General features: G+C 35.0%; 1 long non-coding RNA gene across 4 annotated transcripts in view; it reads left to right on the top strand.

Moving 5' to 3' along the window:
* Positions 1–19,691, top strand: part of LOC101683796 — a 40,018-nt gene that overhangs the window by 16,277 nt on the left and 4,050 nt on the right. The window contains exons 3-7 of one of the 4 annotated variants that reach the window (XR_201443.3): positions 3,215–3,309; positions 4,937–5,019; positions 6,691–6,788; positions 10,407–10,475; positions 10,860–11,455. This is a non-coding gene — a long non-coding RNA (uncharacterized LOC101683796). Of the gene's footprint in view, positions 1–3,214; positions 3,310–4,936; positions 5,020–6,690; positions 6,789–10,406; positions 10,476–10,859; positions 11,456–19,691 lie in introns of those variants that run through there. The other 3 variants (XR_001177695.2, XR_001177696.2, XR_001177697.2) reach the window with 3 other exon arrangements.

The following is a 19,691-nucleotide window of genomic DNA, read 5'->3' as shown; positions in this document are numbered from 1 at the left end:
CAAGGCTGCAGAGAAAAGGCAACCCTCTTACACTGTTGGTGGGAATGCAAGCTAGTACAGCCTTTCTGGAAAACAGTGTGGAGGTTCTTCAAGAAGTGAAAAATATGGCTACTCTATGATCCAGCAATTGTACTACAAGGTATTTACCTCTAAGATACAAATGTAGTGATCTGAAGGGATGCCTGCACCCCACTGTTTATAGCAACAATGTCCACAATAGCCAAACTGTAGAAAGAGCCCAGATGTACATTGACAGAAGAATGGAAAGAGAAGATGTGAGATATATACACATACACACATTATACACACACACACACACACATACACACATACATACACACACATACATACATTCAATGAAATATTACTAAGCCATCAAAGAAGATGAAAACTGACCATTTACATTGACATGAGTGGAACTGGAAGGTATTATGCTGAGCGAAATAAGTCAACCAGAGAAAGACAATTATCATACGGTTTCATATGTGGAATATAGGAAACAGTGCAGATGATCATAAGGGAAAGAGAGGGAAAATTGAATGGGAAGAAGTCAGAGAGGAAGATAAACAGTGAGAAACTCTTAACTATAGAAAACAAACTGAGGGCTGTTAGAGGGGAGGTGGGTGGAAAGATGGGGTAACTGGGTGATGGGCATTAAAGAGGGCATGTGATGTAATGGGCACTGGGTGTTTTGTGGATCTGATGATTAACTGAACTCTACATCTTAAACTAATGATGTACTATATGTTGGCTAATTGGATTTAAATAAAATAGTATTAAATTGAATTTTGAGTTTTTAGTTGATTTTAACATTAATAGCCTTAGAATTTTCTAACACAAGCTCTCCTATGTATGGGTGTAGAGGAACTCAAAATCACCTCACACATTCAGATAAACATGAAGAAAGCAATTGGGATAACTTTCTATGATATATTTCAGGAATTTGTTCCCAGGAATATATTCTGAAATGATGATAACTTAAGAAAGACTGTGTCTTGCTAATAACAGTATATTACCTTGGAGCAGAAGGTCTATATTCAGATCTTGATTTTGCCACTCACTGGCTATGTAACCTTGAGATAATCTTTTACAACTTTGCATTCATGTTAGGCTTCTAGTTAAACCATCCTTTTTAAAGACAATTTCTTCTCTGAGAAAGAGGCAAAGACAAAATTCAAAGGACAATTTTGAAAGTTTTAAATTCCAGTCATAATTTTCATTGTAAATTAGAGAATGAGATATGAACCATAGCAAATCCAAACTAATTACAGTTTGAGCATAACAAATGGCCTTGATGGAAACTATTATTTCTGGTGAAAACCTTCCATTAAGTAAGTATGCTCTGTCAAAATAATATGGCAAAAGGATTTAAGTATTTTTTCTTGTCTTTTATTTTGAAATATCATAGTTTTTTTTTTTTAATCTCAAGCCATAACTAGTTGGATTACTGAAAACCTATTCTCTGAAAAAGCTGACATTTCATCAATATGATGGAAATTGGAGCTCCTATATATAGTTCCTTAACTGGGATAATAACAGGCTTTTGAAGAAGAAAGCTTAGCTAGGAAGTTTGATAGTTAGAAAGCTTGGCTGTGAAAAAAAAAAATATTGTTGTACGGTGAATTTTCTTGGTATTAAAAGGAAAATTCTGCCTGCTAATGATTTAGGAACTCCCAACTGAAAAAACAACTAATCTTTGCAAAAGTTGTTCGCAAAATGAGTTTGGACTGTGAGATATTTTATCCTAGAAAATGTACTAATGGTTGTATATCTATAAAACCCACAAAACTTATTTATGTAATTGCTTGTATAACCAATGTTAACTTTTTAAAAAAATGCATCTAGAAATTAAGTGATCAAGGAAAAACTGATAAATTAAACAGATTAAGAAGTTATATCAATCATTATTCTTGGTTGCAAGATCCAGCAGTGGATTCTGGTTAGCTTCAGAATTTATTGGAAGAGCACTCTGTGGTTTATGGGATCCAACACAAGGATAGAAGGAGGCTTGGAAGCAAGATACAAACATGGACAGTAAGGCTTGAGGCAAGGACACACCCCTGGGAATGATTCTGAATGTCATGACACTCCTAAATCTCAGCGCTGCAGACCCTGGACTACATACATTTGTCATAAATAATTTAACTCTGATTTTGTTCATTTAGAAAAAGTTTGAGTTAATGGCATTGGTTACTTTGGAACCTTTTCCTTTAATGAAATATTTTTACAAAAGTCTAGAAAGTTACCTCCTTATGTAGGGGTAAATTCTTTGTTTTTGTTTTTCGGGTTTTTATTTTATTTTATTTTATTTTACAATATTATTGGCATCAAGTATTTGTAAATATATGACATAGACTTGCAATAAGGAAGGGAATAAGATTGGAGAGATAATATGACTCACCAGAAAACAGCAGCTTTACAGATATTCCCAAGTGGAAAACAGGAAAATAGTAAAACATACTGAAATAGTCTAAATGATTTTACTGTGACCATTTAAACCCAACATGAGGGCATCTGAGAGGCTCTGACAGTTAAGCAGCTGCCTTCAGCTCAGGTAATGATCCCAGAGTCCCAGGATCAAGTCCCAAACTGGGCTCCCCATTCTCCCTTGGACTCTCCCCTCTCTCGTGCTCTCTCTTTTTCCTCACATTCTATCTCAAATAAATAATTAAAATCTTTAAAGCCAGCATGAGAGGGTCATATTTTATGTCTCCAAGAACAACATAGAATAGAATGGTGGCATCTCATGTACCTTGAGCCCTTAGTTGGGAGAAGATCCCCCCTCAAAATCACAACTTGCTGTCTCTCAAGGGCAATTCTGGACTCAGCTCCTTTCCCTAAAAATTATCTGGTATCACAATGAGCTCAGTACATGCAGAACTGAAGCATAACCACAATAGCATCTATGAATTAGATGCGCCAAGTAATTTCCATAGGTACAAAATATCACTAACTTCTCACACCAGCTCCATAACTAGATGGAATTTCCCTGTTTATAAGAAACCAAAGACCTACAATTTACAGTACTAAAACCCTAGGCTTCATGACGCTTTTGAAAAATCAACTAAGAAATTCATGGTTGTAACAGAAATTAAGAGCTACCATTTAGTTCTTTATTTAGAAAATTATTAGCCAACTAAAATATATATTTAGGTTTTTATGCACATGGACTGAGGTTATAATTGTATATGGTTTATCTTATTTAATTTTTCAGAAGTCCATTTTCTGAGGTCTTTACTATTATAAACATCATCCTATATTTGCAGAAATGGAGCACAGAAAGATGAAGTGATCTTTCCAAACTTATGAGTAAGTAAAAGATTAACTTTTATTGGAATGTAATAAAGTTATTTTCAATTTTCATGCTCTGGACCAGTGGTTGCCAACTAGGGAAAATTCTTTTCTAACATGAGAGGTAATGAAAACAGTTGTGAAAAACAAACTAACAGTTGAAATCTTGCTCTTAAGATATGGCTACTTAATCCTCCTAAAAACCTCCTACATTTTAAGTTGGAACAATTTTAGGTGGCGGCTTCTCAGCGGACACCCCTGCAGCTCTCCTTCTTGCAGACTTTGGCTCCTCCATTCATTGCATCCAACTCACGAGGCTCATTATTCACCCCAAATTGGTTTCCTTCACCACTTCAGTTGAAATTTAGGTGATATTCTTGCGTTGTCTCAAACTGCATTCTGTTAAAACCTTTAGCAAAATGAAAGCACGTATTTTTGTTACTCTCAACTTTCTTTTATGACTTTATTACAAGATTTTTCAGAATACTTGATTAAAATGCGCATGTTCTGATTGTTCCAAAATTCATTAAGCATTATCTTTTCTCTCTCTGTCTCTTTGTTTGTGTTTATCTATGTCCAAATTTGTCAAAGAAACAGAATAGAAGGGTGGCTACAGAGTGAGGAAAATGGGGAGATGCTGGTCAAGGGTCCAAACTTCCAGTTTAAAGGTGAATAAATTCTGGGGATGTACTGCACAGCATGGTGACTACAGTCAGTCTGAACATTGCTAAGAGAGTAGGTCTTAAATATTGTTACCACATACATACATTATAATTGTGTGAGGAAATAGATGTTAACTAACTTTATTGTAGCAATCATTTTGCAATATATACCTCTACCTGAGCATCATGTCGTACATCCCGAACTTACAAAAATGTTTATATGTCAATTATATCTCAGAAACCTGAGCAAGGAAAGCTGTAATCCTTAACTGACTAAGCAACCTCTTGGTACAGTGGCTCTAATAATATTTGCAAACTAGGAAGACCACTTTTTGAAAAACTGGATCTCTTGCTTGTTGTGTTATATATTAGAGATTCCTAACATTATCTTAGAGAATGAGAATGTAGAAATGTGCAGCATAGAATTAAATGACAACATGTTTTGTGACTACAGTGTCCTGCCTAAAAGTAAACTTGTGCACCTGATTGTATTTTCAACATACCCATTTAAAAACAGCTGTATTCTAAGGCAACACATAGCATGTTAAACACAAGTTATACTGTTTGAAAAGACAAGAGCCTAATAATTTTCTTGAAGTTTCAGTATCTAGAACTGCTCTATTTACCCTGGAATTCTAGGATGTTTATGGTTGAGAGAACTCCAGTCTGCAAGAAAACACAGATACTTCTCTTCACATTCACTTCAAGTTTCTGGTTTCTTACACCCTGTGCATAGTTCACTCTTACGTAGGAGAATTGGTATCTTCACATGTAATGAACTTTGGTCATTTGGGGAAATTACTAAATTCTATCAAATTCAGAGATAACTCCTAAAACCTCTATGTTATGCAACACATGTCAGTTAGGGTTCACCAGAAAAATATAACTAATAGGAGATGATAGATGATAGATAAATAGATAGATGATAGATGGATAAATAAATAGATGATAGTAAAAAGTAAAATAATTCCTGTTCCCCTAAGGCGTTGTCAACCAGATTGGCCCTATGATGAAACACAGATGGATCAAGTGATGTGTGGGACCCCACACATGGCTCAAGCCCAGGGTAGGAATGATACCATTATTAGTAAGTAGTACAGAAATCTGGACTCATCCTGTGTCTGATTTGAAAGTCATCCAAAATCAACATGTTAGTACTATCTGGTGGCCCAATCTTGCATGAATATGCAAAAGAAGCAACGTACTAGCCAGGACATCCCCTATGAACTAAGGCTTAGCAATATAGCTGTAGGTGTAGGCCTGAAGGTCTTTGGGCATCTGGTCACCTCCCACACAGTGGGGATAGAAAGTCTGCTGAAGGAGAGAGATGGATACCAAGGCCCATACTGGACAGATGGTATTATCAGAGCAAACCAATCCCAGATATCAGAGAACTTAGAACTCCCAAATGAAAGCACTCTGAAGTGGGAGAGTGTTGTACCTGATGTAGGGGCTGGGATCAGAACCTCTCTTGCTTAGATCCAAGGGTAGTGTTGGTTGGATAGATTAAATTATTCAATTTAATCAATATTCAGCCAAAGCAGTTAGACTCCAGAGAATGTTGTCTTTACAACTCCACTGAATTATTTAACAAAGAAAATGATTTTTTGATAAGAGCAAATAATCATTCTGCAATTTAAGAGTATGGATAATTCTGTTTACTTGTAATAAATATTATTAGGAGTTATTACCTAATTTATCTCTAAAGCTAGAAAGTTAGTTTCTTTCTAACTATTCCTTTGTACTTTTTTCTTTGAAAGTGATTTTTTCCTTTTTATGAAAATAAATCTTAAAGTGAATCAATAAGGCTATTAATTACATTATATGTATTATGAACCTTAAGCAAGGAAAGTTTTATGCTTTCAGAAACAACCTTGGCATCACTTCCATTTTATATTTTAGAATATCTAGAATACTCTGAAGATTCCACACAGTTCAAAACATAATACGCAAGCCCTTAGTGTGGTGCAAAATCCCTTCATAAACTGCCTTACATACATCTGAGCCTATGGTCAGTATCTGGGTGAGAGTCTTTGCCTCTGTGCACCCCACTCCTGCCATTAACATTTTTCTGGCCCTGAGAATCTGGCTCTTTTCATAGCTCAATATAATAGTCATATTTACTAGTGTTTTACTTTCAGGAATAGGACAATGTATTTTCTTTTCTATTTTTCAGTACTATCTAAATTTTCTTTGAAGAAAGAAAAAAAAACAGTTGCTTGTAATGTGAACACTATAAACTTAAGGGTACAAATATGGACAATATGTAAGCATTTTTGAAATTTGAAAAGGAATGTGACACTGAAAAGTGCACAAAGTATTTAAATGGACTTTAGATACTGAATAAATCTTTTACTTTAATTTCTTTGTTATTATGAGCAGAAAGAGATCCTGAGAAAAGAAATATATTTCATTGACAATGACTCCAAATAAAGTAGTAGCATGCATAAACCAAAAGCATGGTGATGAGGAGAGAGAGGGGGGAAAATATCCCATTTTTTTGAAGGCTCTTGTGGTAAGATAAATACTCTCATTTGTCATTAATGTAATTCTGTATCCATGGTGTTAGCAGTTTAAGCCAAAATTTTGAGCCCTAGGTATGTTAGGTTATAGAGAATCCCCATGGAGAAAATGGAAATGGCTTATGTCTATGTTAGTATTGATTTCAGTTGTATGGTGGAAAATTTGACCTGTTTTGTGAAGTTCTTAATGGTTAATTCTACTGTTCTCATCACAGAACCCTTAGCACACACAAAAGATGTCTGATCAGACTGTCAACAACGCATGAAACACACTGAGGCATAACAGAATGAGCACTGGACTCAGAGTCAGAAGGTATGGGTGGGATTTTAAAAGCATCAGTATCCTGGGCTGTAACATGAAAGAGCCTAGCAAGATAATCTGTTATCCTTCCAATCTACAAAATTTTAACTTCATTGATTCTTACAGTAGTCAGAAGCATGTTATTCTTTCAGCTTCTGTGGGCCACATAATTTTTGCCTTCAAACTTATCTACATGCTCAAGCTTGTTGGTGTTGATTGGCATTTGCTTATTCATTGAGATTAGGTTTCACACATTTACATAAGTTTACTCACAGATGAGTAAATTAGAAAGTATGGCTATCTTCAGTTAGATTACTTAGATGTTGCCAAATCTCCACTTGGTGCAATGAGCTAAACTCAAGCTCACTTTGTGATTAGGTATAGCTTTATGACACACAGCTGACTTCCACAAAATTAGTCATCTTACATAAGCGACACATGATTAATTGCATCATTATTGAATATATTTCACTCACATAGATGATCTTTAGGGAGAATCAGACTCAAAAGTTAATCTTGTTTGGATTGAACTTTCAACTACTTTTATAACTGCATGTTACTGAACTTCATCTATTTATCCCAAAAAAAAGTAGTGATCAAAGTCATTTACGTGTGTTATGGTAGTTGCTGTGAAGGTATTTTGTCTATGTGATTAACATCTACAATTGGGTGACTTTAAAGGAAGGAGATGCCCTCAGTGATGTGGGTGGGCCCCCATCCAGTCAGTCAGAGACCTTAAGAGAACAAACTGAAGTGTCTGTAAGAAGAGCTTCTGCTTCGCGAATGTAAAATAGAAGAATTCTGCCCAAGTTTCTAGCTTGCTGGCCTGCCTATCAATTTTGACTTGCCAGGCAACCCCATGAGCTGATTCCTTAAAAAATTTCTCCTATAGGGGCACCTAGTGGCTTAGATGGGTGACTGCCCCTCTCATGATCTCAGCTCAGGTCTTGATCTCAAGGTCCTTAGTTCAAGCCCCATGTTGCTACACCCATGGAACTGGGTGTAGAGCCTATTTAAAAAGAAAATTTCATATTCATGTATTTTATAATACATATTTATCCAGAGAAATAGAACCATAGGCTCTCTATATAGCATAAAAAGCATAATTGATGTCCATGGAATGATCGCCTTAATTCTTTCAACCTACACAGGCTATTTAAATATAGTCAGACCTTTGGATATGTGAAAAGTTGTTCTTTTATTTACTTCAAATGACAAGTGGGTCAGATAGCTCATTAAAAGCTGCTGTTAATAGTGGTGTTTACTCTTCTAAATCAGACATTATGCAGGTTGTTTTTTTTTTTTAAGGCCCATCTCAAAGTGGTGGCAACCAATGTATCTATTCATTTCTCTGCTACTTTGCCAGCATGCAAGAAGATGGAATCACTGAAGTGTAATCCAGGATGTTTCCACAAGTCTTTAGTGATCACAAGCAGAGTGCCACCAAAACGTAGGACCTCAGCTCAAAACTGAGCTCAGTTTGCAGTATTTTGAACCAGAATTACATATATTATATGGTACATTTTATTCCAGAATTTAGAAAAAGAAAACTAGATAACAATTGCAAGTTCTCCAATGTCTAAAGAAACACAATCTAAGAAAATGAAAAACTACTAGATGAAATCAGAAATGATTTTGCAACAGTTTTGCCATGTAATCTGTGATTTGATTAAAAAAACTCCTGAAGATTACAAAGACAAAAAATAATCTGATAACTGATCACTTGAACTCTAATATGTCTTAGCTTCTTCACAGACATCAATGCATATATTCAGTTCTAATTCACTGAATGCGTACATTTTGTTTTCCATTTCAGTTTGCATTAATACTTGTATCAGTCAGCATTCTCCATAGAAGTAGAACCAGTAGATTAGATATATACTCCAATTAGTTGTACTTCTCTGGAGAAATATATATATATATCATAGATTTGTTTTAAGTTGATTTCCTTTATGAAGATAGATTTGAAAGACAGATTTGCTTTAAGGAATCAGCACATGCAATTATAAAGGATGGCATGTCTAAAACTGATAGGGCAGTCCAGGAAGTTCCAATTTTAAGCAGAACTTTCCTATTTTACAGTCTTGAAGCAGAATTCTATCATCCAGAAAGTTTCTTTTTCTGTTTCAGAACCTTGTTTCTGCCTTGTAAGGGGATCAATTTTCATTTCATATTGGTAACTGAGGACTGCCCTTATAACTTCCAGGTGCTGATTGATTTGCCTCTTACTGGCAAATTCATCCAGAAGTGGGTTAGGATTCAGATATTTGATATTAATAAATTTAATGTAATAATAATAAAAAAGGTAATGGGGTAATTTTGGAACTCTACAAACTATTTCTATCTACCTAAATCTATATCTATCTATCTGTATATAGATATCTATATATATATCACATTTTAAAAATACACACCCTGTTGTCAAAATATGGAAAACAGAAACTTACATATATTTTGGCTTGGAGTGTAAATCAGTACAACTTTTTAGGAGAGACACTTATCTCTTTCAAAGAGACTTTCTTTGAAAGCCTTTCAAAGTATTTTTGAAAACTAAATTTTGGGTGCTTTTTTGATCTAGCACTTCAACTTTGTTATAAAACTCCTTAGGGAATTTCTCAAAAGGTGTCTGAAGCTCTTGGCACCATCTGACAGTGATTATTTCTTCTCTTGGGAGCAGGGGACTAAGACTGTGACCATTTTGGCACTATACAAGCTGTGCCAGGTCTCTATGTCACTTTCAAAAATTACTCTTTATTTCTGTACTACTGGAAAATCCATAGCATTTGCAAATCTCTTTTTACTTAAAAATCCTGCTTTCTCATATTGATAGTTTAGTCTCCATACATGTATTAGAAATTTGTTCCTTTCTCTTCTAACAAGGAAAAGAAGGTTTTGATTGGATTCCACCCCTGGTTGCTCCCTGCAGAGAGTAACAAATAACTATGCTAATTGTGTCACTTGACAATTTCTCAGTTGCTCAGTTGTAGGGTGAAGTGAAGCACCTGACCTGTCTCCACCTGAGTGAACAGAGCTATTTCTATGGCTTGGGTGGAGGCAGTTCAGCTGACTGCAGACCTACCTTTCAGGTAGAAAGTTGGAAGCTAATATTATTTGATATTGCATTTGAAAAATGATAACTGATCTATAAAACATTTTGAGCACCCTATGTCTCTGTTGTATAGGATGATCTCCAAGAAATACTTTCAAGTGAAAAAGCAAGAAGCATATTAGCATGCATAATATTCTCCCAAATATATATAAAATTGTGGATCTAGATTTTTGTATGCCCAATACAAAATACCAATTCATAAACCAATACACAAAAAAATTGAAAACATTGTTTACATTTGAGGTGGGGGCCTGGGTGCCTGATAGTCTGAAGTGAAGGGAGGTACATATTTTGTCATATGTGTACAGTGTTTGAGATTTTTTACCATGTGCTACTATATAAGTTAAAGAAAGTTAATTAATAACAAGCAAATAAGTTCAATTATAGCTGGTATATCTCTTAGTTTCATCCATGATGTTGCAAGAATGGCAATGTCTTCTTTTTTAAAGTTGAATAATATTCCATAGTGCATATATACCACAATTTTTTTTTTTTATCCATTCATCTCAATGGATATTTAGATTGTTTCTAGATCTCGGCTACTGTGAATCATGCTGTAATGAACATTGAAGTGCAGATATCTCTTCGAGGTACTAATTTCATTTCCTTTGGATATATATCCAGAACAGGGATTGTTGGATTATATGGTAGTCCCATTTTTTTTTAATTTTTTATTTTTTATAAACATATATTTTTATCCCCAGGGGTACAGGTCTGTGAATCACCAGGTTTACACACTTCACAGCACTCACCAAAGCACATACCCTCTCCAATGTCCATAATCCCACCCCCTTCTCCCAAACCCCCTCCCCCCCAGCAACCCTTAGTTTGTTTGGTGAGATTAAGAGTCACTTATGGTTTGTCTCCCTCCCAATCCCATCTTGTTTCATTGATTCTTCTCCTACCCACATCTTCTTGATCCATTCATCTGTTGATGGACATAAGAGTCACTTATGGTTTGTGTTTGTTTTTAGACCGTCATAAATTGTTTATTAGGTAAGAATTTTACAAACATGGCCAATGTTAGTAAAAGTGGAATCAGACAGTATTGGATCTTCTCCAACCTGAAGGACAAGACCCACCAAGAGTATGAGGGAACTGTGGCCTATCTTAACACCACAGCTCTTGCAGCCTGAAGATGTCAGCTCTCACATCTGCCTGTGCTTGTGGACTGTTTTGGTGATCCATTCTGGACCAAGATTTCTTCTGATAGTTTTATGCAATGAATCAGTGAGGATACCCTCAAAGAATTTGTGCATGGAATCCTCACTAATTGAATAACAACTCAAGACTCTTAAGAGCCCCCACAGTGGAGTCCTGCTCTCTCCTGGACAACAGACTGAAGGCTTTGAGCAAACTAGCTGGTTAACACCATGATGGAGAGGCTACCTCTAGGTTACATCCTTAGGAACTGGGTGTCTGGAACCACCAAGGTACACACAAATCGGATATGTGACACAGCTTGGATCAGCTCATTCAGTGCATGTTATGGCCTGGTGGGGCAGGGGTCTGCAGAGTGTGGAGAGCTGGCAGTACCCAGCAGTGCAGCTTGAGAATAAAGTGCATTATGCCAACAGCTCCACAGCTCCTGGATTTACTTATAAACACCCATTTAGGTTTACTAATTGCTGCTGCCCCCCAAAATGAGATATTTTTAATTTTTTGAAGCATTCCATACTCTTTTCCATAATGACTACCAATTTATACTCCCATCAACATGGTACCAGAGTTCCATTTTCTCCTCATCCTTGCCAACACTTATCTCTTGTCTTTTTGATAATAGCCTGATGATTAGAGATGTTGAACATCTTTACACGTACCTGTTAGCCATTTTTGGAAAAATGCCATTTTGGGGAAAATGTCTGATCAGGTCTTTTGCCCATTTTTCATTTGTGTTACTTGCTCTTTTACTATTGAGTTGAATGAGTTCCTTATACATTTTGTACATTAACCCATTATCAGATATATGATTTGCCTGTCTTTTCAGGTTCTCTTTGCTGTGCAGGTGCTTTCTAATTGATTTTGCCCCACTTGATGACTCTTGCTTTTGTTGCCTAGGCTTTTGGTATTATATCAAAAAAGTTATTGTTAAGGTCTATGTCAAGGAGCTATGTCCCTATGTTTTCTTTCAGGACTTTGACAGTTTCAAGCCTTACATTTAAGTCTTTGATCCGTTTTGAGTTGATTTTTGTGTTTGATGTATTTTGCATATAAATATTCAGTTTTCCCAACACCATTTGTTGAAGAGACTGTCCTTTCCCTATTATGCAATTTTGGCACCCTTGTCAAGGATCAGTTACCTCCATGTGCATGGGTTTCTTTCTGGAATTTCAATTCTCTTCCATTGTTCCACATGTCTATTTTTATGCCAGTACCATACTGTTTTGATTACTATGGTTTGTAATATCATTTGAAATAAATAAATAAGATGCCTCCAGTTTTGTTTTTCTTTCTCAAGAACATTCTCTTCTTTCTCATTGCTTTGGCTCTTCAGGGTCTTTGTGCTTCTATATGATTTTTTAAAAAAAAAATTTTATTTTTTATAAACATATATTTTTATCCCCAGGGGTACATGTCTGTGAATCACCAGGTTTACACACTTAACAGCACTCACCAAAGCACATACCCTCCCCAATGTCCATAATCCCACCCCCTTCTTTTTTATTTCTGTGAAACACCCCATTGAAATTTTAATAAAGATATCATTGAACCTATATATTGCCTTGGTTAGTACAGACATTTTAACAATATTAATTCTTCCAACCTATAAGTGTAGAATGCTTTTCTATTTATTTTCATCTTAAATTTATTTCATCAATATTTGATAGTTTTCAGAGTACAGATTTTTCACCTCTTTGCTTAAATTTATTCCTAAGTTTTTTATTCTTTTTGATACTATTGTAAATTAGATGGTTTTCTTAATTTTTCTCTGATAGTTCACTGTTCATGTATAGATTGTAGATAAGCAACTTATTTTTGTATGTTGATTTTATATCATGCAACTTTACTGAGTTCATTGATTCTAATGGTCTTTTTTGGTGAGTCTTAGGAGTTTTCTATATATAGATTATGCCATCTATGAACAAAGATCATTTTACTTATCCCTTTCTGATTTGTATGCCTTTTATGTCTCTTTCTTGTCTGATAGTTCTTGCTAGTGTTCCAGTACTGTATTGAATAGAAGTGGCCAGAGTGGGCATTTTTGCATTGTACTGAATCTCAGAGAAAATGTTTTTATTAGTTTTCCACACTATGCTATGTTGGAAATACCTGGGTATTTCCTGAGAATAAAGGGGTAGGATTTATTATTAAAGTTTTATCTTAAAGGGTGTTCAGTTCTGAGCAACTTTGCTACTAGAATATCTTCAGAAGTTAGTCAAAATCAGGAAAATGGGAATGATTCCTGAATATATCATAAAATTTGCCTCATTGCCTTTGTTGTTTTAAAAGAAAAAAATGAAAATGAACTCCTTGCATTTAATGTTTTCCAGTAGATTAATTAAAATGGGGTCTTTTCCACTCTTGTTCCCTGAAGTCTCATCACAGGGACTGGCTCCAAATAAGTATTTGTTAAACAAATGAATGAATGAATAAATTTACTCATCAACATCTACCTTAAATCCTAGGATTTACTATCTAAAAACAGAATGGGAAGAGGACAGTTCCCAAAACAAGTGTGGAGAACAAGATATAGCAGTGGGGTGGAACTCTTACATCACAAGTCAAAACTTCTTCAAGAGAAAGTGTATAATACAAATTCAAATAAGGAGTAAGAATGAATGCTAGGATTTTGCATACATTATGTATAGTATGAAGTCTGATCATTTCACCAAGACTCCAAACATATACATATACAGATAAAGACATATAGAGAAACACGCATATTCTTTTTTTTTTTCTAAGACTTACTGACCTTATTGAGAAGGTTGAGACCTGAGTTTATTCCTTAGCTATTTTACTTTTATTTTATAAAAAGATTTTATTTATTGATTTAAGAAAAAGACAGATAAAGCACAAGCTGAGGGAGAGGCAGAGAGAGAGGGACAAGCAGACTCTCCATTGAATGTGGAGCCTGATGTGGGACTGAATCCCAGGACCCCAGGATCATGACTTGAGGCCAAGTCAGAAACTTAACCAACTGGCCACTCAACTGCCCCTATCGCTATTTTAACTAAATAATCCTAATCTATTAACTTCCTGTTTGATTTGCTTAAATGTATTCAGGTTAAACAAATCAAAACAAGTGATGGAATCGTTTATTATAAAATAAAAGCAAATTTCTGTTGACTTCTGCAAACACCATATTGAAACCCTTACATATAGGGTTGAAGTTCAATAAAGAAGCACTTAGACTGAACATAGAACATTACAATCAAATATTTGGGGCTTATCTTTATGTCCAGTAACCAACTCTTTAATGAGGTCTTTGTGAAAGGGAATTTGCTCAAGGCAGTCTATCTCTTTGCTTTTTCTAGATGTATTCCAACAGAATATTTACCCATTTTCTAGTAATTTACTTTTCAGATATCGTCATGTCCACTAGCATATCAACTGATGGTACCATAGTATGTTCATTTGGATTTCATCCATGTTATTTATTAAACAATTTATTCTTTTTTCTCACAACAATATACCCTACTGCGTGAGAATGATTTGAATTAATTATAAAATTGTTTATTGAATATATTAAAGTTTAAGTCTAAAATATTAGCTAATAAAGCCAAGAATTATTTCCATATCAGTTAAAGGTAATTTTAACCTTTAACAAAATGTAGCAAGTCATTTTTATTATTGTTAAAATGGAAGTGTAATACATATCATGATGGAGAGGTTGTCCTTCTTACAATCAGTGAAACTTCAGTTAAATATCCTTATCCCACATCCACTGCCTTCTCATTGCCCTCATCAAACATCAAAACAAAGATTAAACTGATTCATAGTTTTATTTAAGAGTCTCTGCATGCATTTTTACCAATGGGAAGGCTTCAGTAAACATATTTGTTTTCAAAATTACCTTTTCTTTCTGGGAGCTATCAGCTATTTTCATAGGTATAATGATGGGGAAATTTCCTTGGCAACATCTCTGGGAATTTAAGTTATATACATTGGTGTGCTTAGAATGTCACATCCAAATATTTGGGGCTTATCTTTGTGTCCAGTAGTCAGCTCCTTAATGAGGTCTTTTTGAAAAGAGAACTTATTCAGAAATGTACCTATTTGCTGAGAAAGAGACTAGTGACTTGTGTCAAAATAACAGTTTAATTATCTATATCCCGTGGGAGTTAATTATATATTCTTCTGTTCTCTATGAAATCTATCCTTATTTTCAACACAGAGTTTTAAAAATCTGATACAATCAAGGAATTAATTACATATTCCAGTGATGCTTAAGGCATGCTCAAGAACTGCCTCTTTCTCTTGAAAAGTAAAAAAATAATAAAACAAAAAAAGCTTTTTTTTTTTTAACTAGAAAATACCTGGAACCCTGAAAAATAATTGGAAAAGTGGTTCAGAAGTGTGGAAAGATGTGACAATAGCACTACTGTATCAGGTTTTGGAACAAGCTGACAAAGTTTACACTCAAGACACAGTGTATTTGTTAAAGGGAACACCCACAATCTTTTGTTTATAAAAATGGGAACAGAATACTCTTTTGAAGTACATATGTTGCCATTGCAGCATATAAGAATTTGATTAACCATTTGCAATAAATTTGAAAACAATCTGAAAGAAATCCCCTTTTAAAAAATATCAAAACTGCAGGATGCAAAAAGTCAGAAATGAAATGTCAAAACCACGAAACAAAATGCAGTAAGAGTTGACAAAGCTCAGGAAAATATTGGAAGCAAAAAATGATCACAGGAATGAAGACAAAATTGACAGTTGTGAATAATAAACACCACAGGAAACAAAGAAAATGGGAAAGATTAGAATGAACAGAAAAAAAAACAACAACCAATTAAATAATTAGAGAAAAAATAATAGAGAAGCAAAAGAAGCAAAGGAGAATAAAAATATATGTAATTGTATCCCCACACCCTCAAAATAAATAATAAATGGAACAGAACACTTTTGAAAGGTATAATTTAATAAAACAAATTCTTTAAGAAATAAACAAAGACAGGAATCCACAGATTTAAAGGAAATACTCTGATATATGTAGCAAAGTTACTGAACATCAAAAACAAAGATGTATTTGGTAGCCCCTGGGTGATTCAGTTGGTCAAATGAATGACTTTTAATTTTGACTCCGGTCAAGGTCTCAGGGTTGTGATATTGAACTCCACATCAGGCTCTACTCTCAATGCAGTCTGCCTGGGATTCTCCCTCTCCCTCTGCCTGACCCTGCTCACTCTCTCTCTTTCCCTCTGTCTTTCAAATAAATAAGATCTTCTACAAAAAAAAAAAAAAAAAAAAGACATATTTGGCAACAAACAAAGATATTAAGTGGCTCAAAAGAGAAAAATATTTTCTATAGCCCCATTTTTTAGAATATTAAGAGAGATGTGCAAAGTACTTAAAGAAAAAAGAAAAGATTTCCCGAATTTTGTACCCACCTAAACTGTCATTCTAATGTGAAGGAAAGAGACAAACCATTTAATTATATTTAAAAAGAAAGATAGAAACTATTGTTCTTACACACCCATCTTGAAAGAGCATAGGACAAACTCAGTCAACTAAGAAGTGATTGAAAAACTATACAAGAGTTCCCAATGAGTCCTAAATCTAGTTAACTACATACATTAGACTAAAACAAATGTAGGGATTGGAGGATACATGTAAATGTAAGTTTCCTAATCACTATTTTGAAGAGATAAGTGATGTCCTTATAGGGGGTGATGTAAATATGCTAATTTAACTATTTTTAAAGCATTTTTTTTACGTAGCTTCCATGACCAACATTAAATTCAATGTGGGGCTTGAAATCACAACCCTAAGATCAGGGTAAATTCCCAGTAGTGCAATTGCTGGGTCATAGGGTAGCTCTATTTTCAACTTCTTGAAGAACCTACATACTGTTTTTCTAGAGTGACTGCACAAGCTGCTTTCCTATCAACAGTGTAGGAGGGTTCCCTTTTCTCTCCCCTTATCAACATTTGTTGTTTGTCGACTTGTTAATTTTAGCCATTCTGACTGGTGTGAAGTGTATCTCATTGTAGATTTGATTTGTATTTCCCTAATGCTGAGTGATGTTAGCACTTTCTCATGTGCCTATTGGCTATTTGGATGTCTTCTTTGGGGAATTGTCTGTTCGTGTATTCTGCCCTTTTCTTGATTGGATTATTTATTCTTTGGGTGTTGAGTTTAATAAGTTCTTTATATTGGATACTAACCCTTTATATGATATGTCATTTATGAATATCTTCTCCCATTCTGTCAGTTGTCTTTTGGTTTTGTTGACTGTTTCCTTTGCTGTGCAAAAGCTTTTGATCCTGATGAAGTCCCAATAGTCCCTCTTTGCCTTTGCTTCCCTTGCCTTTGGTGATATTTCTAGGAAGAATTTGCCATGCTTGAGTTCGAAGATGTTACTGCCTTGTTCTCCTCAAGGATTTTGAAGGATTCCCGTCTCATATTGAGATCTTTCATCCATTTGGAGTCTATTTTTGTGTGTGATATAAGGAAATGGTCCTGTATCGTTCTTCTGCATGTGGTTATCCAATTTTCCCAACACCATTTGTTGAAGACACGGTCTTTTTCCCATTGGACGTTCTTTCCTGCTTTGTCAAAGATTAGTTAATGATAGAGTTGAGGGTCCATTTCTTGGCTCTCTATTCTGTTCTGTTGACCTATGTGTCTGTTTTTATGCCAGTACCATGTTGTCTTGATGATTATAACTTTGTAATAGAGCTTGAAATCTAGAATTGTGATGCCACCAACTTTGGCTTTCTTTTACAACATTCCTCTGGCTATTCGGGGATTTTTATGGTTTAGTCTCCATGTATTTGGGTTCTTTCCAAACTTCCTCTTGTGATTGAGTTCTAGTTTTAAAGCATTGTGGTCTGAAAATATGCAGGGAATGATCCCAATCTTTTGGTACCAGTTGAGACCTGATTTGATATATATCACCCCGGATGGGATCTGTTCTAGAGAATATTCCTTGTGCACTAGAGAAGAATGTGTATTCTGTTGCTTTGGGATGCAATGTTCTGAATATATCTGTAATGTCTATCTGGTCCAGTATGTCAGTTAAAGCCTTTAATTCCTTGTTGATCTTTTTCTTAGATGATTTGTCCATTTCAGTTATGGGTTTTTCAAGTCCCCTACTATTATGGTATTATTGTCAATGTGTTTCATTGATTTTTTTTATTAATTGGCTTATATAATTGGCTGCTCCCATGTTAGGGACATAGATATTTACAATTGTTAGATCTTCTTGTTGTACAGACCCTTTAAGTATGATATAGTGTCCTTCCTTATCTCTGGTTTAAAATATAATTTGCCTGATATAAGGATTGTCACCACAGCTTTCTTTGGATGTCCATTATTATGGCAAATTGTTTTCTACCCCCTCACTTTAAATCTGGAGGTGTCTTTGGGTATAAAGTGAGTTTTTTGTAGGCAGCATATCGATGTTTTGTTTGTTTGCTTGGTTGGTTGGTGGTTTTTCTGTTGTTGTTGTTGTTATTGTTTTGTTTTTTGTTTTTGTTTTTGTTTTTGTCCATTCTGTTACCCTGTATCTTTTGATTGAGGCATTTAGCCCATATACATTCAGGGTACCTATTGAAAGATCTGAATTTCGTGCCACTGTATTGCCTATAAGGTAACTGTTACATTAAATTTTCTCTGTTCCTTTCTGGTCTGTTACTTTTAGGCTCTCTCTTTGCTTAGAGGACCCCTCTAAATATTTCCTATAGGGCTGGTTTGGTGTTTGCAAATTCTCTTAACTTTTCTTTGTCCTTTGTCCTTTGTTCTCTTAGCTTTTTATCTCTCCTTCTATTTTCAGTGACAGCCTAGCCGGATATAGTATTCTTGGCTGTATATTTTTCTCATTTAATGCTCTGAATATATCATGCCAGTCCTTTCTGGCCTGCCAAGTCTCTGTGGATAAGCCTGTTGCCAATCTAATATTTCTACCATTGTCTGTTACAGACCTCTTGTCACTAGCTGCTTTCATGATTTTCTCTTTGTCATTAAGACTTGTAAGCTCTACTGTTAGATGATGGGGAGTGGACCTATTTTTATTGATTTTAAGGGAAGTTCTCTGTGTCTCCTGGATTTTGATGCTTGTTCCCTTCACCTAATTAGGGAAATTCTCTGCTATAATTTGCTCCAATATACCTTCTCCTCCCTCTCTCTTTCTTCTTTTCTGGGATCCCAATTATTCTAATATTGTTTATCTTGTGGTATTACTTATCTCTTGGATTCTACCCTTGTGGTTCAATAGTTGTTTGTCTGTCTTCTGCTCAGGTTCTTTATTCTCCATCATTTGGTCTTCTACAACACTAATCCTCTCTTCTACCTTTCTTATCCTAGCAATAAAAGTCTCCATTTTTTAATTGCACCTCATTAATAGCTTTTTTAAAATTTCAACTTGGTTAGATATTAGTTCTCTTATTCCTCCAGAAAGGGTATTTATTTCTCCAGAAATGGATTCTCTAGTGTCTTCCATGTTCTTTTTTCAAGCCCAGCTAGCATTTTGATAATCGTCATTCTGAACTCTAGTTCTGACATCTTACTAATGTCCTTATTGATTAGGTCCCTAGCTGTCATTGCTGCCTCTTGTTCTTTTTTTGGGGGGGGGGAGTTTTTTGGCCTTGTCATTTTATCCAGATAAGAATAGATGAATGAGAGAGCAGAATACTAAA

The sequence above is a fragment of the Mustela putorius genome, unplaced genomic scaffold (genome assembly GCF_011764305.1).
Source record: "Mustela putorius furo isolate JIRA1106 unplaced genomic scaffold, ASM1176430v1.1 tig00000151_pilon_pilon_pilon, whole genome shotgun sequence".
Taxonomy (NCBI): Eukaryota; Metazoa; Chordata; class Mammalia; order Carnivora; family Mustelidae; genus Mustela; species Mustela putorius.
The sequence above is the reverse complement of the archived record's forward strand: the minus strand, read 5'-3'. Positions and strand labels throughout refer to the sequence as shown.